This window comes from Agelaius phoeniceus, chromosome 13 (genome assembly GCF_051311805.1).
Source record: "Agelaius phoeniceus isolate bAgePho1 chromosome 13, bAgePho1.hap1, whole genome shotgun sequence".
Taxonomy (NCBI): domain Eukaryota; kingdom Metazoa; phylum Chordata; class Aves; order Passeriformes; family Icteridae; genus Agelaius; species Agelaius phoeniceus.
In genome coordinates, this window is record NC_135277.1 from 4778492 (window position 1) to 4805391 (window position 26900).

The window sequence follows — 26900 nt, forward strand, 5'->3', positions numbered from 1 at the left end:
GTCTATTTTAAAGTTCCAACTCAGATAATAAGACTCTGGTTTGTGCTGCACCTCACTCATGGACTCAGTTTTCCATAGTGCATTCAGTGTTGTAATAATGCAAATCAAATACAATTTTAATAACTCCTTCCATTAATGTTTTAAGACTGCAACACTTATGAGCATGATTCTAATTGCATGATTTTGCTACAGGCAAGTTTTATAGATCTGTCTGATCTTTGGATATTTGCACCGTTTGGATTATTTTAAATAATTAATTTTTGGAAGAATTTCAGTCTGGGTAACAACAGTTGGGTTTGATAGTGGTTGTCTTGTCAGTAATTGTATGTATCTGCTTCCATGCCAGGATAAACTAGATAAATTTAGAACTCCTTGGGAGGAGGGGGCTGAGGTTTATACCATAGCAAATGTTACGGAGAATGTTCTTAGGAGGGGAATATTTATAGACTATGTTAATACAAGGAGCAAAAGAGGTTTAAAGTGAATAAAATTTTGTCATGCAGCACAATTAGTTAATTAAATTGCAGGACTTTCTGCTGAAAGAATACTAAAAATATAATCAACTTAAAATACCATTAAACATTCTTGTTTTATGCAACTTCTATTGCCAGTCTCTAATGCACTGCGTGCTAGGAACAAGGAAAATACCTCATGAGAAGAATTAGTTTGACTTCTGACTTTTTTCTGTATATCTGCTGGGAGTTTCTGCCACAGGGGCCATAGAACCATGGAATCATTAAGGTAGGAAAAGACCTCTGAGATCATCAGTTCAACCATTAACCTGCACTGCCAGGTCTAGCACTAAACAATGATCCTGAGCGCCATATCCACACATTTTTTTAACACCTCCAGGTATACTGACTGCACTTCTTCTCTGGGCAGCTTGTTCCAGTGTTTGATGACTCTCTCAGTGATGAAATTTTCCCTAATATTCAACATAAACCTCCCCTGGTGCAACTTGAGTCTTCTTCCTCTTGTCCTGTGGCTTGTTACCTGGGGGAAGAGACCAGCCCACACCTGGCTGCACCATCCTGTCAGGGAGTTGTAGAGAGTGATAAGGTCCCCCCTGAGCCTCCTTTTCTCCAGGCTGAGCACCCCAAGCTCCCTCAGCTGCTCATCAGAGGGGATGGTGAGGGGCTTGCAGGACCTCTGGTGTAACCCTAGTGCTATTTTTAGGCAAGGTAAACAGTTGTTTGAAAGCTTGCTCCTCGCCCCTGACACCCATCTAAAAAAACCTCAGGTTTTCCTGTCGTTGTGCAAAATGGGATGAGGGAAACGACAGGACATGGGAAGAAGGTGAGTGGGGCAGCAAAAGTCACAAGGAAAGCATTTGCTGAGTGGCTGGTGAGGGCCCTTACCTTGGTACTGTCCCCAGGGTTTCTCTCTAGTGGCAGGCACTTGGCTCTCCTCCTTGTACGTGCTGTTCTTCCCCTCGAGCATCACTTGAGAGCTGCAGCAGAAGGTTCCCTCCTTCAAGATGAACAGAAACACCAACACAGTCTTGCCCACTCTTCATTCCTCATTTCTTCTGTAGGGAATTTGCTCCAAATTTGGCTCGTGACAAATGCCTACACAAGGCTTGGACAAACAAGCATTAAAAGCAGCAGTGGGAATTTTCTTTTGGGGGTTAAAGATTAGCTATGAACCGAAAGTTGCTAATTGTACCCTGAGAGGTGACTTTTTTTTTGCCTGAAAAAAATAACATGTTCTTCAGTGAATATGGCTTTACCCACCCCAACAGTGCAGGTTTTCCTGTCTGTTTGGTGAATTCTGTGTCTGGCATCACAGAAAGGAACATCTGAAATACCCTGAGTGCATTTTCCTTGCAGGAAAAAGTTCTAACAGTCTTGCTGCAGAGTCTACACACTGACAGAGAAACAGTGCACAGGTTGTGCAAAACCCGTGATAAACTTTTACTTCAACAAAAGAAGTTTTAATTAATCCTGTTTGAGAGGAATGGAAGGGGCCATAGGCATATAGACCTTAGAGAAATGTAAATTTTCCATGAATGGCTACTCAGAATTATGGATGATTTCAGCACTATTTGAGAATTTCGCTGCTGGATCAACTCAACATGAAGTTCTCAATTATTCTTTCCCAGAAGTCATCCCAAACAGGAACACCCTGATATACTGAATTAATGATAAAAGTGGATTGTGGCTAGGGTTTCCATGAGAACTTTGTTCTGGAAAATGCCAAACAACCAAAAAGGTTTGGATTGAACAATGCAGTTTTCATGAGGCTTCTCTGCTGCAAAAAAAAGATGTTAAAGACTTTTAAAAATCATTGCAAGTGTCCCAATAATATTATTCTAAGCGAACGTATATTTGGTTTGAAATATATTTTGATTTTAATTTTTAATTTATAAGTGAAAGTAAAAAAATGAAATATTTTGAAACTACTGAAGCAAATGGCTCAGTAAGATTTTTCACTTTTTAGCAGCTTATTGGTTAGCCACAGAATTAGCTGAAAAAAGATGAAATCCTGAAAACTCCCAAGGGACAGAAGAAAGCACTTCCCTGTCAGCTATAAAATGAGTGAAAATTATAATGACATTTTCATTTAGCACAGAGATTTACTAAAACACCCGCATTTTCACAGAAGTTGCAAAGACTTGAACTCGGACAGACTTTTTGTTTCTCCCTAGGTGTGATGCTTAATGATAATGTTTTTACTAGACCTGGTCACACACCCTCTCAGATAAAGAGCTGGAGGTATTCCAGCCTCTACAGGGGTAATAATCTCTGTTTCTTATGCTAGCACAAGAAGGAGGGCAGGAAGCACGAGCAGGAAATTTCACAGTTTTATCTCAAACGAATGCATTTAAACAGGAAATGATAATTAAATAATTTAGAAGTGAGCTATCCAAGGGTAAAGAGCCCCAGATGCCGTGAAGGGTTAAGCTTTGTAGGGCAGAGAGGGAAGGCCTGTGTAGCTTCACTGTGCTAATGGTGTGGGGAAAGAACTTCTGAGATGCCTGCTCAATTTGTCAGGATTTTATCTTCTGAACTATTACCTCCAGCTTTCCCCAGAACACCCTTCCCAGCCCTTTTATCTGCGAGCTATCTTCAAGTTAACTGTCTGCCTATTGCCTTGGCTGAACCACACTAATAGTCAGCTAATTACACATGAACACTCTAATTTGCTTTGTCTTCCTCAAAAAAAACTCACGCGTGTGCAGGCACGCACGCGAGTGCACCTCTGCCCGTGCCATGAAACTGCACCAGCTGGATTGGGATAAAATTTGTTCCATTTGTTTTCTGCCCCCTCTGATGCTTTCCCCTCACCAGGCCACCACCAACGCTTGTCATTCCTGATTTGCAACATCACCTGTTGCTCCAACACCAGGCTCCTGTAGAGCAGAAACTGGAGCAAAGAAGAGAAATACGTGTTTGTCATTGAACTGAGCTGAGAAGAAGGAAGAGGAGAATGATAAGATCATAGCCTGCAGCACTTTGTTTATGAGAACATCCTTCCAGTGATATATGTCTGCACCAGGTGAAAGTATTGTGTCACCCCTAACATATTTTAAATGCCAGGGCTGTCATGCAAGAAGACAATGATGAACAAGTTTAAACAGAATATGGTTTTGTAGCCATGTACAGAGTTACCCTTTGAAGGTTTGCACTGGTAGTGCTTCTTAGCAAAATGTTTCCAAACTGTGTTATATTCCCCTACACAACCCTTCTCACACAGAATTTAAACTAAATGGAGACATTTCTACTGCAGGCAAACTGATGGGGTTGTACATAAAGCAGTGCATTTCCTTAGGCAGGATTTTCAGGCCATTTCAGACGTCCTCCCTACCATACTGCCCAAGTTTGTCATAACTCCTTGGATAGGAGCCCTGCAAATGTGCAAAGAAAGATCTGTCTACACCGTGCTCTGAGGAGCAGGGACTGGCCCAGGTGGCTGCATGGCAGAGGTTTACTCAGACTAACTCTAGCATGCTCCAGAATTCCTGTTAGCTGCTGCTGCTGCTGCAGCTCCCAGACCACATCACCTGCTTTAATTGCGCACTAAAGAATTCTGTTTGCGTGCTCCAAGGCTGCCTGGCCTGGTGGGACGGGGTAAGCAGGGTTATATTTGGAGGATTCTCTTCAAAAGTGCACTCCTGGGCCAAAGTGAAAGGCTAATGCAGAAGCAGCTTTCCTCAGCAGGCAGATATGCCCAGAGCTATCATCACATGGCAGTTTTCTTCCCAGATATTTATCTGGAGCTCAACTGCACGAACACCATCCCCACGTTCTAACGCTGTTGCACAACACCACTCCTTTGGCTCAGACTGACAGCTCAAATTGAGCCTTGGGAAAGCCAACATCCAGCACACAACATTGAGAATGGGCATGACCACATCCACCTTGGATTCAGGTGAAAGAGCTTTAGCTCTGTGTGTCACGTGGAAATGAAGGCAACCGCGACACCGCGGACTCCTGCGCTGTTGAGGAAGAGTAAGGTCAGAGCCACTCCATGACCCATCCATGACAGCATTAATAACTTCACAAGAGGGAGTAAAGGGAGCCTCTGATTGCCTGAAAAAACCTTCAAGGAGGTAGGATTTCTTAAGTACTTATTAAGGTCCTGTGTGGGCTTGTGTAATGCGCTCAGCATCTGCCCCTCAGTTTTCCTTTCTGTAAAATGGGCATACCTTGTTTTCCACAAGGTTATTAGGAGGATTTTCCAATTAAGGTTCATCATAAATGAAAGTGTCTGGCAAACAGTATTTAATCACCTGGCCAAAAATGGTCTCCAACTTCTTTGGGCAGAATGTGAGTTTTTATAGGGACTAGTCACAGTGTTCAGAAGGCTATGGGATCACAGGCTGCATCTTTAAGACAGAGTTTACTTCTGAATCAGTAAATGTACTAGACAAAGCAGCCATTATTTATGCATTCCTGCATACATGGCAAGGTGAAAATAATAGAATAAACATCATATACTTCATTATGATATCGGTTTACACTTCCAGGGTACACAAAAAGAGGCCATTTCATCAAGCTAATTGCCTGAAAGTAAAAGAGAGAGAACTTTAGCTATTAGTCTATTATGGGGCTTTTTTCTTAATCACAAATAGGGGCCGTGTGTCCCCAGGGGGATGTGTATTCTAATTTACAATTGAACTACAGATCAGAGCAATCAATCTTGTGCAGCACTTTTACAGTGTAATTGCTGCAACATAACAAATAAAAAAAAAAAAAAAAAGCAGCCTAAGTCGAGTTTCAGCTTGAGGTGGAGATATTTACCAGGCATTGGTTCGGGGTGGGAGGGAGGCAGAGAGAGGAGAGAGGCGCCAAAGCCATGAATATGCAATGAGGGCTCATTAGTGCCCCAGTGTTGCCATGACGAATGGCATTATCCCCAGACTGGTGCAGCCTAAACATGAATTTTATAACGACCCATTTATCATGACTTGTCATGGGTTTCTTTACTGTACTTTCTACTGACTCTCACACCTTCCACCATTAGCACCTCAGAATCCTTTCCTTTTGTTCTTTTTATCTTATTCCATCTTAGTTTTTGGCAACGATTCTCAGGCGATAAGGAGAGGAGGGCTGCAAACTCTGGTGTTCAAGAGTTCAGAGCTTCCCAAGCTGAAGACCCACCGCCAAAAACGTGTTGGTGGTCTTCAGTCCACTTACTCGTGGATAAGTGTCCTCGTTGTCACAAGTATCTGCAATCTTGTCAGTTGACTCAGCAGAAAGGTCTCGGGTTGACCGAGCATCCAGACAACTATCTTTCCACTCTGGCAGATGTGATGGATGAATCTGTTTTGTTGACCTAGGCCTGTCTCCTCCTCAGCCCACTCCATTTATGTGCACAGTGTAACGATCCACCCCTCATCTTCACGTCGAAAAAGGTGCAAAATCAGACAAATAAACAAAAACTGCTTTCTCCCCGGTTTCACTTAAACGAAAAAAAACCCCGTACTAGGTCTAAAACCCAACTGATAAGGAAAGCATTTACTTTCCAGGAGCAAGCAATATTAGTCAACTCTACAGGAAAACCAAATTACTGTGAAGTAGTTAGTGTCTGGCTTTAGCTCATTTTTGGTCACTGCACGCTGTCTCTGTTTTACTGCTGTCCCTTTGGCCTGCCCGATCCCACATTTAATATACCACTGCTTATAAAGAAATCCCTGTGGCTCAGAAGGCTGAATTGCCACTGCTGGGCTAGGGCCTGCTCTCTAGTATATAGAGGCTTTCATTTCCCAAGTTATGAATCTGACATCTCATGGCCAAATCCATGCCAGTTTATTTCTGAGAAGTCTGTCCTCATTATTTACCCCAAATAGTTTCACTGTCAGTCTGCCCTTACTTTTTTTTTCTTTCCCCACTGTGAAGTGGCTGGAGTATCTGAAAGTATCAAGCCCCTCTTTGTTGGATTTTACACTTTTGCTATTACAAGAATTTGTCTTTAGGGATAGAAAAATCAAGCAACTTATTTCCAGCTATTACTTGGATAGGACTTCATGTTCTTAAACAAGTTCTGAGCTCCCATGATCTCTGAAAACAACTCTCCCGAGGTCTTACATCAGGGTAGTCCTACAGTCCTTTCATTACTCTACTGGATGTTTGAAAATATTAAAAGGCATCTAACATCCCAGGCCAGCAATTTATAGACTCAAAGTCTGGCGCTGAGGCCCTCAAAACCTCTATTTCTTCCCCAAAATCTGCACTTTGCTATTATTGTTGCCAAGACAGGCACGTGTTTCACCAGGAGTAGTTTGTCAAAGCAACAGTCCATTATCCAAAGATTCATGACAGATTCCCACTCTGGTACACAATGGAAGAGAGGCTGGATGTCAGAAAGGGAGGAGAAAGGAAAGCTTCCTCTCAGAAAGGTGCATTTGGGAAATGACACACCTTGATTAATCAGGGCATAGCTGATTAGGCCAGCAAATGCTTGCTTTTTTTTTTTTTTTTTTCTTTTTTAAAACCATCTGTGCTCCTTTGGAGAATATAGGTATATAAAAATATATGTATGTGCAGATTTTTAAAGCCCCTGACAGCATCTTCCACAAGTCTGTGACCTATGATGGAGAGCTCCAGTTCCCACTACAATACAAACAATGTTCTGTTAATTATCAGGAGACAAAAGAAGAATAGAAATCACTCTTAAGGAAGCAAACCAGAAATGACATCTAATATTGAGAAAATGTCCACTGTCTTCACAGGAACTTGGGACACAGCAAACATTATCATTATTCCTGAGAATAAATGTTTGCCCTATGACCCAGGTGATCTGATCACCTATTGAGTGGAGAGAATGGAGAGTTGTCCCCAACAATGTGGTTTAATTAAATTATTTTAATTTAGCTCCTATTATGAGTACTAAAACTGACTGTACTCAGTCTATGAGATCAGATTGATACATCTGATCCATTATCTGCTGTTTATGTGATGGAATAAGCAGATTCCTGTTTGAGCTGTTGCAGGAACTCACAGGTCCAATCTACAGAGGTTATTCCATTATTTTATACCAATACCTGAAGCTCTCTTTGAGAAACAGGCTCATCTTTATTCCACTCACCTCATGGAGCACAAAGACATGGAAACAAGGAACATGAAGGGACAGCCAATGGAGATGACACGGAGCTCTGGGTCACTTTAGCACCCAGGAATCACAGAATCACAGCTGAGTTTTCTAGGTTGAGATCAACAACCATATGGAGGGCAGCTGTCCAGGAAAGGAAAACATTCACTATTCCTCAGTCAACGCACAAATGGCAATCATTAAAATAAAATAATTGCAATCTTTAAAATATTAAGTCCTTGGTTCTAAACTGACAGGACTCTATAGGAAACACACAAATTTCAGGAGAAAAAGGCTACTTTCATTCTCATATGAATCCAGCTTCCAATAAAGTATCAGATTTGAGATTGTTTCAGAGAGAAATTAAGAAATATTAGCAATATTTTGAGGTGGAAGAAAAATCTATAAGGTAGGACTAACTGTTTATCCTGATTTTAGGGTAATTTTTGTGACTGAATGCTGTAGGACCAGAAATAGGCTGTCAACAGACTCACACGAAAATTCTGCTTTAAATACATATATTTGAATGTAATAAAATTCTGACCATATAGTAAAAATCTTCAAAATTATTTATGCAGTAGTTTTCTACATTTACAGATAGAATTTATAAATTTAGGATAAAAAAACTCTGAGAAAAACTTCAGGTGTTATTACTATTTAATTCTTTTCAATGTCTTTTCAACTGACATGTATACAAGAAAATTAAAAAAAACCCATAAAGCCAAGCACTATTTCTCTTTGTGAAGTGGTGCTCTTTTAAAGACATGATAAAATTCTAAGCCTGAACACAAAACTCCTTCTGAATGAATTCTGAAGTGTTTGAGCACCAGGCAGTGCCAGGGACATATCCTTATGTGCTTGTGAGGGCTCCTGATTGTGCTAAATAAACCTGACCAGCCTTTTTTTGCTCTTTTTGTAGACAAATTCATCCCTCCCTTTTTAGTTCTATTTCAAATACGACCTGATATATTTTTTTCTCTGTTCAAAGCTTGGCTTTATTCATCCTAATGATCTTTTCCATTGGACATACTTCAGCTTTGTCTTTAAGGCTCCTCACCTTTCTCCAAGTGGAGCCAATGGCTCACTGCTCCCCACTTTTAAACAAACAAACACCATGTCCTTCTTCCCCCTTCCTCCCCACTTTCTTTAATGACATCTTCAGTCATTAATGAGTTAATAAAAATCTCAAAGTCATCTGGGACTAGATAAGGGGGAAGAAAGAAGAGTATTGTACACATAATGACAGGCTCCCTGCTGGCCCTAAGATGTCATGGGTCAGCCATGTCAAGAATGTGTGTGCCCAATCATCTGCTGATTTTTATCAGCAAGGCCTGAAGCAGAATCTGACACGGCCAGTTTGGGAGTTACAATGAATAAACAATGACTTCTTGGATTGTTGGCTGCTGTGTGATAGAGTGAGAGGGTTTATATATACTAAAACATGATGACATTAGCAATCAATATACCAATTACTGGACAAGTTATTGGACGAAGAATGCACATGTCCTGAGCTTTGTGCACTTTGAACATGCTGCCAGCAAAGGAGACCACAGAAATAATGTTAATTAACCCATTCCAAGCTTGATAAGCTAATACCTGATGATGCCTTGAAGTTTCTGAGAGCATGAGGTAGGAAAAAACCTTGGTCTGATATAGCACATTAAACATTTGAAATATAAAACACAAGCCTGACAAATTTACTTTTCATCAGGACCTGAGGAAGAAAGGAATAAATTTTTTCAAGTGAGCAGCTGAGATTCTAACAGACTTAAATTGTTCTCTATAAAATTTCACCTAATCCCCCTCAGCATGCTACACAAATTTCACCACTGAGAAGTTAGAACATATCTCCTATAGCTTGGTTAAGGAAATATCCCAACAACTCTCACCTGCCTATTCTTAAGTAAAGAAAGTAAGATAAAACTCTAACACACTTTTTTTATTTCTGTGCGACTGCAAGTGCATTTCTGCATCTGATCAGCCTCTTACATTCTTTAGTGTGCTCAAAATATTCAGTGTTTATGAGTTTCTCTTCTCTTACTCTGGAAGTGATTGTGAAGATGAAATGACAGTATTTTAATTGAAGCCAGGACAGAATGGGATTATATAAATCAACTAATTCCAAGTGCAATATAGAAGAAAACTAAAGTGGAGATCAATGTTGCAGACAGATCTAGATTGGAGTTAAATGGTGTCAGCTCTCCTTTAAGATGGACAAGTCCACGATCTAATGGAAAGCTCATGGGTTTTGCCCTGAGATGCATTGTTAAATTGATGTAGGAAAAAAAGACAGGTTTTATGATGGTTCTCCATCCTTTTCTGTGTAGTCTCTGAATGACAATTTTACTGCCATCTGGGAAGCAGCAATGCCATGGACCCTTTGACTTTTGCTCAGGTGGGAGCAAACAAGGCAGGGTGTAAATATAAAATTTAGCTCTGCCTGCCAGGGCATCAACCAACGCAGTAGAAATTGTTCAGGAATAGGGAGGAGAAGAGTTTGGCCATCAGAGTGGCCCTGTGTACTTGCTGTGTCAGGGGCTGAATAAAATCTGCAGATACATCTCTAACAGATCACTTTTGTGATGTTATTCTAAATTACAATCAAATCTGCTCCTGCTCCTTGGAGCACTAAGCACTTCTCAGAGTTGTGTTGGATGGTGGTGGCAGAGGGACCGGCCTCAGACAAAGGGGGAAAAGTAGATGAGGCTCCATCTGGTTTTAACTGCAGTGGCTATGAAGTGTTCAGCTGGATCCTTCCAAATGGCTCTTCCCTTCCTATTGAGTGAGTTCTTGAAAAGTTTAAAAGTGAATTTGTCCAGCATGTGTGATATGAATAACAAAATGCTTTTAAATGTAAATGTTTCATAAAACAGCAGCATTACCATATATTGCAGTGAATACAGTTAAAAAATCCAACTCAATAATCCCTCCTCTGTAATTTACAATTAACTTTTTGCCTCAAGGTAAAAGCTACATTCACAAAAATAATGGTAATAGATTGACCTTGTTATGAATGGATAACAAGCTGGAAACAATATAGTTTGTCACAGAGCATTAACTGTTACTGTTGAAATTGTAAATAATGTGTATAGAACTTACAATGTAAATGGCTCCCCTTAAAAATATTAATTATGTCAATTAAACACTTGATGCATAATGGATTATTCTGAAACCTATTTAAGTCCATGTCAGACTGAGTACTCCATTTTCTAAGATCCCATTCCCAGACTACTGGAAAAATCTATGGCTGTGCTTTGACTGCTCAAGGTGGACAAAGGAATATTGCCTTAAATTAAAGATATATGGCTGCCCCTTTTGTTGACATTTCTCACTGCTTTTTCTCATCAGAAGATGAGACTGTTTACAGACACAGGGCTCTTCTGAAGTGCTTTCATGCTGCTTTGGAAACTGTTGAAAAGCAACTCTCATCCAGCAGCGCTGGCCAGTCCCCGGAGGAATTCCATGGGATACAGAGAACTCTGCTGGCTTTTGTGCTACTTTGGAATCACTGGACAGAGAAGGATAGATCAGCTCTTACACCTGGCTGGTTTCTCTGGTCAGAGTGAACTAATTCAGCATTCTCAAGGCAGTGAAAGCTGAGGGTGATGCTGTTCAAATCTCCTCCTTGCGTGTCCTTTGGAGCCTGTGCTCATCCAGGAGAAGGCTCTGCTATCACATGATTTTATGGAGTGATCCAAAGCTGATATATAACACATGGCTTAGAAAAAATTCATTTTCTCCCAGTGTCTGATGACCACCAATTCATGAACAAGACCCTGAAATGTACTTTTTGTGCTTCCCAGCCACAATTCCTCAGCTGTAGATCAAGACTGGACTTAACAGCACAATGCTTAAGTGTTCTGGCCAATTACCACATTGCCTTATAAAAGAAGGATTCCCACTAGATTATCCACATAGAGAAAGTGATACTAAAATGACAAGCCACCAAGAGGTCAAATAACCAGTTGCCAGAAGTTAAAATAACTAGACTGTGGAGCAGCAATATCTGAGGAGCTGGCATGTGTCCCAGGACTGGTTGTCATACAAATGAAAGAAAAGACAGCTGGAATCTTTTTGGATTGACTGTTATTTTCTGTGAATATAATGTAAATCTACCACTCTGGTTTTTCAACCAGACACCTGAACTGGGAGTTTAGAAACTGATTCAGTAAAATATAAGGTCTCTTTATATCTCATTTTTCCATGTGTGAGTTTCATCTACTTTGTTTAGCTTTATCCTTTGGGATCAAGGACTGTTCAGACTGTCTGAGCACAAAGAGTCTGATTACAGTTTGGGCTCTCCAGTAATCCAAGCAAATACATTGCATCCTCTCTTGCCAAAAGGTGTGCCCTCCCATCTGGGCAGCAACAAAGTCTCCACAAATGTCTAACTGAGCAGGCACCTCTCCCCACCATGGAGCCAAAATCCCAGCCAGGCTGGGTTAGCTCTCCATCCAATGATTTTCCCTGGGCAGCTCTTGTTTCACCATCACTTAAAGTGTAGCTGTTTGCTATACATTCGGTGCCATCTCTTTAAAGATGTATATCTGAGTGGGCAAGAAAGTTAGGGATTAGCAATGGGCAGAGGTCAAGTCTGTCAAGACTTTAAGCATGTTGTTGGTTGTAAAAAAGATTACGTTACTGGCAGCCCTTTGCCAGATCAGTACTTCCATGCCAAATGTTAATCCTTGCTGGGGACAAGATGGCTTGTAAATGTTATGGGAGAACACAGTTTTTCCTGTAGAAAACAGGCATTTATGGTTAAAACATGGATTGTTTTCTCATGCTTGTGTTTGCATTTCATGCCAATTCACTCTTGCTTGCTATGAGCTTCGCTTCAGCACTTACATTTAATCACTTAAGGTCTTTATTTGTATAGTTGAGGAGAGAATGGTTGAGTTCTTGAAGCACTGGGGAGTAAAAGAGCCAGAGCTCTGCCTCAAGTTTTGCCAGAGGTCTTGCACTGTGAAACTGGGCAAAAGCAATGTGCCCACTGAACTTTACATTTCTCATCTGTACAATGGAGCTCCATGTAAAAAGGATCCCGTAAAATTTTATTTGTGATTGCGAGAAGTTCAGTGTTTATTTGATCTATAAAGCAATCTGGCTATTTCAGTGTGGCTAACTATATATCTGTAACTTTCTAAGTAATGTCCTTTCCTACAGTCAGAAAATCACTGCATGATTCGGGTTGAAACATTTAGGATCATCCTGTTCCAACTCCCCTGCTGTGGGCAGGGAAATTTCCACTACACCAGGTTACTCCAAGCTTTGTCTAACCTGACACTGGGCACTGCCAGGGATGGGACATCCACAATTAGACACTTTGGGAGGGCTTAGGTTTCCAGGTCAGGTGCTTACACAAGGGCAGCCAAGGCATAATCCAACACAAGATTTTAAAATAACAGAAGACTCAGATGCCCCGAAGTTTGTTCTGCTGTGGACTGAGAGCACAACTGGGTGTGAGCAGCAGCTGTTGTCAAATGTGTGCAGAACACTGCACATGGCTGAGCACAGTCAGGAAATTAATGTTGTACCAGTGGATCTCAGCAGCTGACAATGCTCACAGAGCATTGCACAAACTCTAGGAAGTCCTGTGGCTGTCTCACGTGAAAGGAAAACAAGCAGATCTGGGTGCAAACTACACTCACACCTGTTTTTGGCATCTAAAGATCCTCAGGGTCTCTGTGGCTCAGTTTTTCACCCTATTTTTGGGAGGCAATGAAACTCTATGCTAAGGCAAGAATCAATAAAGCTTCACTTTAAAGGGTTGATGAGGTCAAGAAAACACCAGTGCCTGATGCACATGGGTTCAAGAGTAGAGGGGACCATGCAAGTTCCCAGGTAGATTTGATAACAGAATTCATAAAATAAGAAAAACAAATTCAATCTGGGGAAACCCGAGCTTCTAGGTTTCATGCCATGTACATTTAGTAGCTATAAAATTAGAATACTGTGGTACAAGGGGATTCAACATTTTTTCTGGAAACAAGTGAAAAATGATGTGCAGCATCCTAAGTACTAAATTCTGTTAGTTCAGTTTTGTTATGCAGATGGATTTTTTTCCTTCTCCTCTACTCTTTAAAATGTTTTGAATTAAAATAGCTTACTCAAGGTCACCAAAGGCATATGGTCCTGCTCAAAACTTTAAACAAAACATTAGTTTTTACAACCTTTTGTAATTTGGTATTGTATACAACATGGTTATAGACGGAATTTCTGTAATCTTTGCAGTGGGTGACAGAAATATGAGAGCCAAATTTATAAGCCATTTAGTGAAGCATTTAATCAATTTCATGCATAGGAAATAACTCCGATTGCTTTGCTTTATCAATCTTGCTTTCTCAGAGACCTGCAGTCACCCCAACCTCAAAACACTTCAGTGCATGAGGGGGGAACCATGTGCAAAATTCTAATGCTGCACACAGTGCCAGGGACTTCTGAGGGCTGTTTAAACTTGCCAGCATCAATAACCCCTCTTGAGGCTGTTAATATATTTCAGAAGGAAGGCAGAAAGCCTAATATTTATAGGAAGTTGCAAGGCCTCTTTTTACAGAGATTTTCCTTAAACATCCTTTGTCTCAAATGAGTCTTTGACACTGTGTAGAGTTATGCAGATTGAGCTTGCCTCTAATACTGAAGTGTTTCTGAATGCTGCCTTTAATCACTTACAAACACTTAAACACCCTCCCTGCATCCTGCCCCTGTTTCCATAAACTATGACTGGCATATCATTTGTCAAACTCAGAGACAAATGATGCTTGGGATGACACTGCTCACTGAGGCCACAGCAAGAAAGACAGCACCAGGTCTGGGCTGTCTTGCAGTGCATGTAAGAGTTAAAATTCACATTTGACTGGGGCTGGGGGAGGCTGAGCTGAAGGATTACAAAAGTTCCTCTTCTGGTCTTCAAGCCATGGCTCTGGATGGACCATCTGACTTCAGGCAGTGGGCAAGAAGTTGGGAACACCTCTCCTCACCCCTCCCACAGGACAGCTGGTGACCTGGACGTTCCTGAGCTCTGTCTCCAGTTGTGTCTGCACTTATAAGGAGTTGTCTATTGGGACATGGCAGCATGAGGTACTGCTCTTCCTGCAGAAGGGAAAGGAAAACCTTGACCCAACCAACCTCATCCCCTTCTCCTGTATCTAAAACCCCTACCTGGAGCAAGAGATAAGGCTTAAAAGACTATTGCAGAGCACACTTTCTTCTCAAGTACTACAACAGCTGGTACAATACCCTGAGCAGAGTACTACACAGTGATTTTTTTTCCTGAGTGAAAAATTCCTGGAGGAGCAAAAAGCCAATCTCTCTGATAATCATCAGCTGCTCAACTATATTAAATTTAGACAAGGCTACAATAGTGCCAGAGTTGTCCCCTGCCCTCTAAAATTAGAACTGAAAGAATGGTGGGCATAGTGCTAAATATATAACTCATTTAAAAATAATGTGCTCTCAGGCTTTCCTAATGCTTGAAAAACTGATCATCATAAATCCCTAAAGATCTGTTTGCACAGCCAGCCTGCTTCCATCAGCCCCAAACATGTTTCAGTAGGGTCTGTCCTTTCTGAAAGGACAGTTTCCCTCACAGTTTATAGGGGAAAAAAAGCAGGAAAGTTTTGCTGTTAAATGATAGTTAAACAATAAACCTCCTAGTTATCTGCCTGGACAGAAGCTTCACCTGGCCTCTGCTTTCTGTTTGGAAGCAAAAAAGGAAAGAAGAAAGGGTTAATATTTACTATCTCTCATAAGCACTAGTCCTGGAAGAGTTGATAGGGACAATCCATCTGAAATGATCACAAGTGTGAGGTTTAGCTCTTCAAGCTGTAGAAAACCAAAACAATCCTCTACAGAATAAAAAAAGACCCACAAAAAAATCAAGAATCCTAATTCTTCTCCTGTTTTTCAGCTCCAGCAAAAGCCAGTGCTAACAATTTCAGAATCAATAAAATCAGCAGGATGGATTAAGAGCAGTTTTGCATAGAAACAGGGGCATGGAAAACCTACATCTTTCCTTCCTTCAAGGTCAGAAAAACTTCTACCTAGAAGCAAACCTCTTCTTTCCTTCCCAATTCCCTTCTAACAATGCACAGGACCCCACAGGGGAAGAAATTGCATTAAGGAAATTTATAGAGAGTTGGGGCCTGGGTGTACATTGGACTAAAGGAACTCTGAGTCCTTGCAGGACTTAAAAATCTCCATCATGAGACAAGGGGTGTCTTGGAAAAGTTAGGCTTTTATTTGCCAGCTGTTTTTCTTTTTCTGTTATTTTGACTATCAGAAAATCTATGACAGACATGTTTGAGGAGAGTGGAGTGAGGAGAGGGGAAATAATTGTTTGGGAGGGTTTCATGGGAGTAGTAAGAAATCACTCTGCTCTCAGGTGTCGTTCTTCCTTGGGCTGGGCAAACAAACCTGGGGTCTATGAGAACCCAAAAGCCACTTGGCTGGAACAATTAGAGATGGAATCTGTGTGAAGCTGGGGGCTGTGGCTCAAAGAGAGAATGCTGCTTCACCACAAAATTTGGTTAAAAAGGAGTGGTGTGGGTTTTTTCCTCCTGCTTCAGCTGCTCTTTCCCCATGCTGATGGGATGCTGCAGAGGTCTGTGCTCTCCTGAAGGGCTCTGAGAGGTGCCTGTGCCACAAGAAGTGGGTCTGGACTTGATCTGCTGCAAATAGAAATGCTTGTTAGGGAAGCAAACAGGTCATATTACACTATTCTTGTACCTTAAATAAATCAAGAAAGGTGTAAATGTGCTAGTCATGAACTTATTTCTCCCTTGGGCTACTTCTATGAGATGTTTCTTTCTCTTCCTTCCCCCCTCCTCATTCTACCTTTGCTCTTTTGGATGCCATCAGCTGGTTGGAGGGGTTTGCTGAAAATAGAAATATTAAAAAGGCATGTTTTCTGTTGGCTCATCTGGAAGATTCTGGGGAGGATTAACTCTTTGAATTCTTCACCCCATAAATTTGGGGTTTACACTCTAGTTTTGCCTTGCAGAAATACTAAGGCAAGAGAAGCATAAGTAAAAGGAAATGAAAAGTTTTTAGTACATAGATATACTTTTGCAACCTTAATGAGCAGGTGATCTCCTTTTCTTCTTTCCATTTAAACAGTACCTAGGATAAAAATTCCATGCTTTGCTGCTGGAGGAAGTCTAGAAAAGTTTATCACAATATGAATGCAGATTTTTTGTGAGGGGAAAAATAGTATTGGGAGGGGAAAATAGTATTAGAAGTCAAGGTTAATTTTTTTTTTTTAAGCAATACAGTGATTAACAGGCAAGTTGCAATGGGCTGTTTCTGGTGAAACTGGTGTTTTTAATGACCTCACTGTAAAATGAACACCTTGCCATCCCTAGAAGCTGTTTGTTACTCTGCAGAATTCTCTGGACATAATCTAGAGCTGCTCAATTTTTACTAATGAAACTAAATGAGAATTTAAAAAAGTCCTACTACCTGCTCACTCACCAAAGCTGGTTTTCTTGAAGCAGAATAGACACAATTTAAAAAAACCTCAATCAAGTTTCTTATTCTTTGAAGAACACAGTATTTTATGGATGTAATTTATAAGCAGAAAAGAAGAGGGCTATTCCCAATATTATCTTTATCTTCTAGACATAAATAACAAACAACTCTGGTAATCAAAATTTACTGCAATTGTAATAGGTTTTGGCATCGTTTATGTATCACAGGGAATGTTAACATAATGTTGACTTTCAGGACTGAGGCCAATTTTTTTTTATTTTATTTTTTTGGCCTGGCTTCATTGTGTGTATATATATACATATATATGGAAAACCTCCCTTCCCCCCAGTATATTTGTGACTTTTATGGCATTTGAGAGATTAATTCTCGTAAATAACACTGTTTATATCTCCTAATCAGAAAGTTGAAATTATCTGTGACAATGTGAACACTAAAAAGTTGTATACTATGAAAATATTTCAATAATTAATGCATGCACTATCTAGAGCAATTGACAGTGAGGTCATAAACATAATGGGCCATCTGTGTTTGATTTGTATCTGAAAATGCTTAAAGGGAAAGGCAGGTAATTCAGGCTTCTCTTACAAATGTAAACAGGCAAGATTTTTCACCTTCTCAGAAGGTTGTTGAACCATTTCATTACTTTAAAGAAGAAAGAAAAAAAAAAGGTTTTCCAGGCTAGAACCTTTTACCACACTTGCATTTTGCTCCTGTATTCTCTGACAGGCAGCACACACCAGTGAGGCTTTTAGTCTTCTTTTAGAGGGTTGTCATTCTCCTTTATTTACTTTATATTGTTTGCTCTATAAAAAAATGCCACTTCAGTCTCCTGAGCAATCCCACCAGCTCACTTTGCATTCTGGGACCTGGCTTTAAATAGTTTCCTTTGGACCTTTCCAAGTTCAGATCTGCACTGGGCTGTTGAAAGACAGCAAAAGGTTTGTGCAGGGATCTGGCTCGTTGTGCCTTTATGACCCTTCTCTGGATTTGTCCCAACTTGTCTCCTGAACCTTTTCTCCCTTGTGAAAGTCAAGATTCAGGTTACCTGCATATCTGGGCTTGGATTTAATTTAGCCCTGGATTTCTGCGCTGCGATGGGGAGAAATGGATTGTCCTGCTATCGTCAGGAATAACTATTTATCTCTGGCCTTATATGCATTGGCACAAAGCCAATATCAGGCTGGAATGACTCAATAAATAAACAACCATACAGCCCTCTTGTTTTCACTGGCTGATCTGATGACAGTCGGGCTCCTGCTCTTGGCACACACTGAGGCTCTGCTGAAGGAAATGCCATTATCTTTCCCGTGCCAGGCAGAGATTAATACATTCTTAGAAATTGAATCCAGACAGGACTTCTAAATGATTTCATGTGACCTCCTGTATATCAGGGCTATTAAATACTACAAATTACCTATGATAAGAGCAGAGATTGCAACCTATTTAAAACTCTGTGCTTTCTCCCCCACCCCCCCTTAGCTCTGCCCTTTCTTGTTCCTCAAATATTAAGTGTAGGCAGAGAATGGGTCATAGCAAGGCAATACTAAAGTCCAGAGAAACTGGCTGAAATATATCTGGGGATTCCTGCCCAGTAAGAATTCCCTGATTATCTGATCTGGGCTAATTTCACTCTCAGGTCTAAAACTGGTGATCAGACCAAGTTACCAGGTCTGAAACTGGTGATCAGAACCAGCTACCACCTGTGAGACCTCTTTATTGCCCCCCCTAGACTTTGATCACCTTTTCAGCATTTCATGTCTAGCATTGCAAAATCTTGGATGTAGCCAAGGGAAGAAATACTGGCATAAAGCAAGGCCAGAAACTGAATTGTACACCAAGGTGGGAGAATTATTCTTGACATTGCAAGTACCTGTCTAATGCTTGGAACTCTGAAGCATAAATATTTTCCTAATGTTTGGCCACAAGGATAATAAAAGGGGACAAGCCAAAGCCCCAGATTCACAGACTGGTAAAGAGAAAGTCTCTGCCTTATGGATGTTGAGCATTTCTCTCACTTGCACAAGAATCCTCCTCCTTTCCCCTTATCCTCTCAAACAGGAGGGTGTATAAACTGCTGCATGCTCCAAGTCAGATGATGAAGAAGATAAATTCTACGTTGTCCAAGCCCAATGATCTCAAAATATAGCAGTTTGCAGCACTGGGAAACTGCATCTTACTTCAAAGCTGAGTTTCTGTAACTCCTGTTTCCATTTTTGCATCTTGTCATGTTGTTGGCAGCAAGGTCAAATGCCCCACGTTATCCAATATTCTCCCTGTGCACAGGTCCCACTGCTTAGAAATCAAGTCCTCTTCCTCCTTTCTTGTTCAGCTGAGGAATCTGAGTTTATATGTTGCACAGCAGTGCTTCTTTCTAATATCTAGATTATTTTATTCTCCTGTGGTCTTACTTTGGTAGGTCTCCCTTTTGAAAGTTAAGTTAGACCCAGATGTCTAATGATTCGAATTGCCAGTTTTTGTCAGAGCAGATAATTTCCTTGTTTCTACTTGAAACTTTCTCCTTTTTTTTTTTTTTTTTTTTTTTTTTTTCCCATTCTGGCTCTGGACTCCAGACAGTTTTGGCCTTGTTATGCTGAGTAGAGGTGGAGATTAAACATTTCAGGTTCAAATGTTTTGAGACAGTTTCCCACTCCATAAAATTAGCCTTGTTCCCTGATTTTTGCATTATTTAGCTACACTGCAGCAAATACAGCATAACAGAGAGCCCTGAATCAGAACCTCATCCTCTCCCACCACTTGCTAAAATAATTCTTCCTGTCATCTCCAGATTTTATTGGCACAATTTTATGTGCTATGTGAAAATTTCATAATAAAGTTCATGATACTATAAACTTCAAGTTGTGTCAAACCAAAGTAAAACCTGGCCCAGCCATAGTCTGTGACAGATTAGGGAAAGATTATTGGAAGGAGAACTCTGTACCTTCCTGATTTCAAAATCTGCAGTTAAAAGACATCCAAAGCTGATGTTTAATTTTACTCAGTGTGGTTTCATGGTTTTTAAAATCCATCTATACTTTTGTTCTCTCCAACATCTTTGAAAATGAGTTCCATCATTGAATTCATGCTGAGGAGAAAAATACTTTCTTGCAGCAAGTGCCCTATATTGTATAATGAAAAAGAGTGAATAATCATTCCCTACTTACCTTCTCTATTCCAGATTTTATAGGCCAGATATTGTGCTCCCTTTTTCTTTTTCAGATATTCTTTACTTAAAAGAAGCAGGAAGGTGTTGTAATTTTCTGCATCTATTTTGAGTCAGAGTGACCAGAACTACAGTGGATTTATACGTGGCATGAAGATATTTTCTGCATTTTCCTTCTCCACTCATAATCTTGTATCTTATTTTCCCTTTTGTGGGGCACTGAATTGATGCTTTACAGTGAATTATTCACAGTCACTGAGATCTTTCTGACACAGATGCATCTCCAGCCTCTGTGTGTGTCTGTATTGCACTTTTATTACTCTCCACCCAGCGACACTGAATTTCTCCTGTTTTTCTAATACTCTGGCACTTAGCACAGTGAGATATTTCAGCTTGGAGAGTGTTGGGTAATTCTCTCTCATTTATCCATATATGATCAGCATAGTTGGTGACAGACTCCTGGGGGCCCCTGCTCAGTAGCTGCCCCCACTCTGAAAACTGAGTATTTATTCTTGCAGCCATCACATTTTAGGACAGCTCAGTTTAGAGCACTGAAACCTTCTCAAAGCCTTTCTAAAATCTATGTGCCCTTGCTGGAGATGCACATGAAGTGACTGATTCCTTTGGCAGAACCTCATTAAAAGGAATTTGTGCAGAGCAAGGGGTGGTTCTGAACATCACCTGGCATTAAAAGCCACGGTGGTTTTGCTTGGTTAAATTTAAAATAATTTCAAAAGGAGAATGCATTTTTCTGCTTAAGGCTGTGATATGGCATTTGGGATATACAGGTTGTACTCCTTCTCTGCCAAAAATCTGTCTTCCTGAGCAAGTTGTTTCATCTTCCTGCAGTGCAGTTGCTCAGAGGTGCAATCATTACTTGTTTCTTCCATCACCTCTCTTCACCCTTCTAAGCTTTCCAGGATAGAGGCAGCATCTTTACCTCTAGATTTTTCTTTAAACCATTTTGTTTGGTAACTCTGGATGATGTCATAATCCAAGCTGATAGTGCATTTGTTAAGGTCAAATAGCCTGATAAGAGCATTAAGTCACTGGTTTTAATCAAGCTCCATTTCCCTCTTTCAGTTTATATATATATATATATATATATATATATTTAATTTCAGTGATACATTGTCTCAGTGACAATATTTGTTTTGGCCACTAAATCAACCAGTATGCCATAATAAAAAAAATTCTGTGTTATTTTAATTAAAATGAATTTGCTTTTATTCTGCTGTTTTAAAGAATCTGGTTGGACTCTAGCAGTGATAATATCAGTAAAGAAAAAGCCAAGGGCCTTTTTCATGAGATTTCATTAAGGCATGATAATTAAGAAATGGGAAGAGGACAAAGAATCACAGTGCCTCTGCACTGAAGATGCTGTGCCTTAAGAGTGTGAGTAGTAACTGTTGGGTCAGTGACTATAAACCAGCCCTATAAATGCAGAATATAAGTCCTGAACAGGGCATTTCCTCACAATGATTATGCCAGCAGCTAATGGCCACATGCAATGGGTCACACTCCTTCCTCCCTCCCCTTTTAAAGTGGCACCATCCCTGTTTTCACTCTGTATCTGTCAGAAAGACACATTGATTTCCTTTTGGAGGAAAACACATATTTCTTCCCTCCTGCTAAGAAGATAAATCTGACAGTTTTTAATCAAATGTAGTTGTTCACAACTATAGAAATGTTTCCAGTGGCATAGATGAAAACCTTTTTTTTTCCCCCTATTTTTTTTTTAAAGGGGGTTTCTGGAAGTCAAGTTTATTTGGAGAGTGCACCTGTGCTAAAAATTTTACTGTATGCACCAGCAGTTAACATTTGGGAATGCCCTATGGGCAGGTTTAACTTTACTGCCCTCCAACATAATGCCTGTCTTGTAGTGGTAACCATGAATACTGCCATAGTTAAGGGTCTGTCAGTGGTTCTGTCATAAACTCCCCTGTTTCCAGGGTTTTTATAACTCAGCCATAAAAACTCTCTCCAAGCTAAAGCTTAGCTTACCAAGGCAGACCTGATTCTGATCTTGGCAAGGCAGATGATACATATCCCTCTGTCTCTTCTGAAATTAGCTGTGATCCCCCAGGAAGGGCTCTCACAAACCATGGGTGCAATACATGTCTCCAGCAATATGTGATAGATGAAGGGGGAATGGTGTCTTAGAAAGGCTTTCATCCTCTTCAAATGGCAAATAAATTGGCCTTTTTACTTTGAAGCAAGAGAAGTCAAACAACACAGTGCTTTCCAATTTAAATTGCATTTTTACTTTAGTCTTTTATTTCTTAGAGTAACTTTAGGAGTTCATTACTGCTTAGCCTGGGCCATAGGAAAATATCTGATAGCATTTAGAAATGTGGAAAATCACTCACTATTTAAGTATTACTCTGGATTTAAATCTGTGGGAATGAATGTGGAAATGGAAATCCTGAAGAAAAAGATCACTCAAATCTGAGTGGAGCCAGTGTTCAGCAACACAGAAACCATGGCTACTGTGACCTTGAAAGAAAGGGACTGGTATTTAAAATGTAAAATAGCAATTTATATTTCTGCTAATTTGTCCGTAGACTTAACCCAGCTTGTAGGCAAGGCTGGCTGCAATGAGCTCTAGAAGTAGAGCAAATATTGGTGCATAATAATAATAATTTTCTATAATGGCTGCTAGTATAGATTTGGAAATAGGTTATACATTCCTCAGTAAAATTAGAATGGGATAGATGGCTGCTAGCTGAACTATGATTTGGATGTTGTGTTAATGCCCACTAATTTAAAAAGTAGTAAACTACTATTGGATATATGCTGGATATATTTGGGTTGGGGAGGTTTTTTCTTTTCTGGGAGCAGGAAGAATTGTTCAACTCTGCCAAGATATCCATGGGTTTTTCATTCTAGGCTGAACTCTATGCTCCCCATTATCTCCTGATGGTTGAGGTGCTCCAGTCCTTCTAATTCCCTTCCCGAATGCCCTAAAGCTGAACACTCACCAAATATTTTTAATTTGAACCCTCAGGTACATCTGAAAAACGGTGAAGAGAAAATAAAAGAAATACCTTGAATGTACTACAAGAGCTGGTACCTTCACACGTTTGTTCCTAGAGCTGCCTTTTATCTCCAGTATTTGGCATTTTTGCTATGATTTCTGACTGCTTCATGCTTCAGCTCAGGGGGGCAAAGGAGAGGGGGGAACTGCCAATCTGTCTTTTCCAAAGAGCATTATATAAGTCTAAGGAAAAACTATGGAAAATGAAAACAAATAAAGTAGGAAACAAAAAAAAAAAAAAAAAAAAAAAAAAAAAAGCACCTTTTATTTGATATTTCTGCACTGATAATGGAACATTAATTTTAAGGAACCTTTTTGGAAATGAGTCAGAGGTAAGCCCTGGGCAAAGCTGTTCTTACTTTTAAACACTATTTCTGCTTCTGTGTTATGGGGAACTTTCATGGTTTGTGCCCTGAATGGGATAATTCAGGCCTTACTCCTGTTTAGATCTAGGCCAATGAGATGATCTTTTGTTGACCAAGGTTTCCTCTAACATTTGTGCCTTTATGAGTCTTCTCTCTTCAAGGTATGAAGGAAGTTTCTCCTTTTAAGAAGTCTGGTCTCCCAGTAACCTTGGGATGGATTTACACATTTAAGTCGCATCAAATGCTAATAGGAATTCCTTGGTCAAATCCTCTGCCCTGTCCCTCTTCATGCCTCACTGGGAGAAAAGAGCCATTAGTGTGTTTAAAAGTAAATTTCAAGGTTTCCTTTTTGTGTGTTCCAATGGCTGAGGTTTATTCCTCTCGTCCTTTTTATTTTATTGTGAGGCACCTTGAGTTATTTGCATGATAAGACACCCTGTAAATGGATTATATTGTAATGCATTGTGTAGGTTTAATGCTGACAACAGCTTGGTTTGGAAGTAAGATAGCAACTTAGATTTTTAGTTTCTGATGTGCCGTGCAGAGAAATGCCTTTTGAGAAGCACAAGGCGAAGCAGGAGGGATGAGGAGGAGGAGGCAGCTGGAGTTAAGTTGTATGAATAACGTGAGGGAAGGCTGCCGTTCAAGATGAGCTGAATGCATTAACTTCTCAGCCCCCAAACTGCAGAGAATCAGCAGCACAAATGCCAGTGGCTCCCCCTTCTCTGCTCTAACACTTAATCTGGTTTTCCCCTTCATTTTTTTCCCAAGGATACCAAAGAGGTGGCAATGTTTTTTAGTAACAGGCTTTCACATGGGATGGGTGTACCTTTGCAGACACTGTGCCCAGAATATTATGTCATTATATACTACCTACTTAGGAGCTGAAGCTGGTCCCCTGGAGAAGCCCTATATTTCAGAAAAAAAATGGTGAAATGAGCAAAAAGTCTGTTTTTTGGGGGAAGTAGATTGCCCTTAACTCTCACTGGACCATGTAATGAGTGCTGGTGCAGGAGGTTTGGCAGTCTGAGCATGGAAAACATACACTTCCCAGGAACAGGGTGTTTAAATCCTGGCAGAAAGAACTTGGCTTTTCCCCCCAAGGTAAGTATGGAGTTTGCATTGAGTGGCTATTTCAGATAACACCACAAAAATATAAACTTGCTCCGGAGACTAAAGTGCTTTTCATCTCTGCTGAAGTTCTGCACAAGGCTGCATTTCATGTTACATGCTTGAGATACCCTGTGCAAGTGGCAGAAATATTCCTCTTTCTCCCTTTCAGCTGCAATAATAAAGCTCTCCAGTTTTTAAAACTTTGCTCCATATAACTCAAAGCTTGAATAAAATGATAGCAATTAAATCAAAGGTGATGACTCTGTTTCACTTGTGTCTTCTGGCCTTAATTCTTCATGGTACCAAACACCCTTGCTCTGGTTTAAAGTTCTTGGGCATTTTAAAGTTCTTGGGCATCTCTTCAGCTTTCGGCATATACATGGCACCATTTCACACTAATAGAACTATTCGCATATTCCACATATTTTAAATAACTCTTTATTATCTATAGTGGTTGAATGGAGGAAGCTGAGCAGTCGTGCAAAATTTATGCATCACTTAAATTAAAATGAAATGCTGCTCGGAATCACTTTAGGTTTCATTTTTTAGCTCAAAGTCGTCATGAATAGCATTTTGAAAAGCACTTTGATCATGGCGCTGTTAAAAAAAAAAACAACAGAAGAGAGAGGGGAGTATCTTTTGGGGGAGAAGCCTTTGAAATCATAAAGTGTAACTAAACTTAGTCAGCATACTGTGACCTGTCAGGAAAGAGCTGATCCTATTTAAGCTCCGCTGCATGCGGCCAAAATACTTTAAAGAGAATTCTGTAGATTTCTGTGTTTCCTGACGTCAACGTGGCACAAGAGGAAGATGGGTTGCTATTTTTTTTTTTTTTTAAGAGAAAAAGAAACTCTTAAAGTGCCACCAAGGCATTCTTGACTTGGGTCACTGTGCTGGTGATGCTGCAGTTTCTGGGACATATTGTCACTTGATCCAGGTTTGAGTCTGTGACTGAAAAAGGGACACTTTGGTTTACCAATCCATTCTTTTCAATTAAAATACATAGAGGGTCTTGTCTTCCCTGCTGCTCCATGGTTATGAGGAAAGAATTAGGCACTGGCCATCCCTTACGGATGAGTGGCGTGTAAATCTGGATTAATTCTGGCAAGCTGAGGGAAGCAATACAAGGATCTGTCTCACTCCAGTGCCTGGTCTTTATGCCATTGAATCCCTCCACTGATAGAGAGATGCTGTACAGTTGTACATCCAACACCACACTCAGGGCAAAAAACCTTTAATAATAGTTTAAATTAAAACAACTGGTGCTTTTAAAGAGAGGAAGAGGGTCTTTGTGAAGTACAAATAGATTCTCCAACTCTCTCTGTGAAGACGTCACTAACAACTCATTTAAACTCTTGTAAAGAGAGTGTTTGTGTTCTAACAAGAAGTTTTGCAATCTGGAACAAAATGTTACTGATTGGGGAATTTGGATCTCAGCTGCTCCTGAATGACTCCAGATTGAATTCCATTCATGATGGTGCTATTATTCCAGACTTGCATGAGGGCAATAGACCTTACAGGGAAATCAGTGCTGCTGAATTATTATTTGATTAAAAAAAAAGGAAGAAAGAGCCTTCAGTTGTCACCAGAAGCAGTACTTGGATGGCTTTCTGCTGTTGAAAATGTCTGAAGCAGTGGAAAACAAAGCTGTGCAAATGGTATTGCTTTCCATAAAAATACCCATCATGGGGACTGTCCTTTCCTTTTGTGGGAACACCTGTTTGGTGGTTTCTGCACTGTGGGGTGAGAGCATTGGATCCAAGACACCCCAGGATGCAGCAGAATATTGCAAAATAAATCAGCCTGCCTTTGAAATCGGAAAGAAATTGTGCTTTGTATACAGGGCTACAAAGTCTGATACAGCACTGCTGTTATCTGCAAGAAAAAAAGAGTGATCAAAATTGGTAATAATTCTTCCATTAAATGGGAGATAAAACTTTAATTAAGACAGCCTACTGGAAGCTCAGGATGCTTCAAGTGTGACTAATACTGACTGGCAAAAATATTAATTTTAACAAACATTAATTAGTGAGTTTTGCTCTGTGGCTGAGGAGACAGTGCTTGCATGCAAGTGTCCCTACAGGGGTGTGTGTATTTGTGCACTTTGGAGAGTGTGACACGTGGTGAGACAGCACGGGGGTCTCTTGTGTCCCCCAGTGTTTAATACAAGGTTTTGGTGTCTGAACAATGTGTCTAAAGACTT

The 26900-nt window shown here is 40.3% G+C and overlaps 2 long non-coding RNA genes across 3 annotated transcripts in view; one reads left to right on the top strand and one right to left on the bottom strand.

Annotated features, from left to right (window-relative positions):
* Window positions 1-24949, top strand: part of LOC129126395 (uncharacterized) — a 60472-nt gene extending 35523 nt beyond the window's left edge. Inside the window, exon 13 of one of the 2 annotated variants that reach the window (XR_008535065.2) lies at window positions 612-24949. This is a non-coding gene — a long non-coding RNA (uncharacterized LOC129126395). The remainder of the gene's footprint in view (window positions 1-611) is intronic. The other variant, XR_013184211.1, reaches the window with a different exon arrangement.
* Window positions 1-26900, bottom strand: part of LOC143695189 (uncharacterized) — a 161426-nt gene that overhangs the window by 26180 nt on the left and 108346 nt on the right. Inside the window, exon 3 of the long non-coding RNA XR_013184212.1 lies at window positions 1359-1470. This is a non-coding gene — a long non-coding RNA (uncharacterized LOC143695189). The remainder of the gene's footprint in view (window positions 1-1358; window positions 1471-26900) is intronic.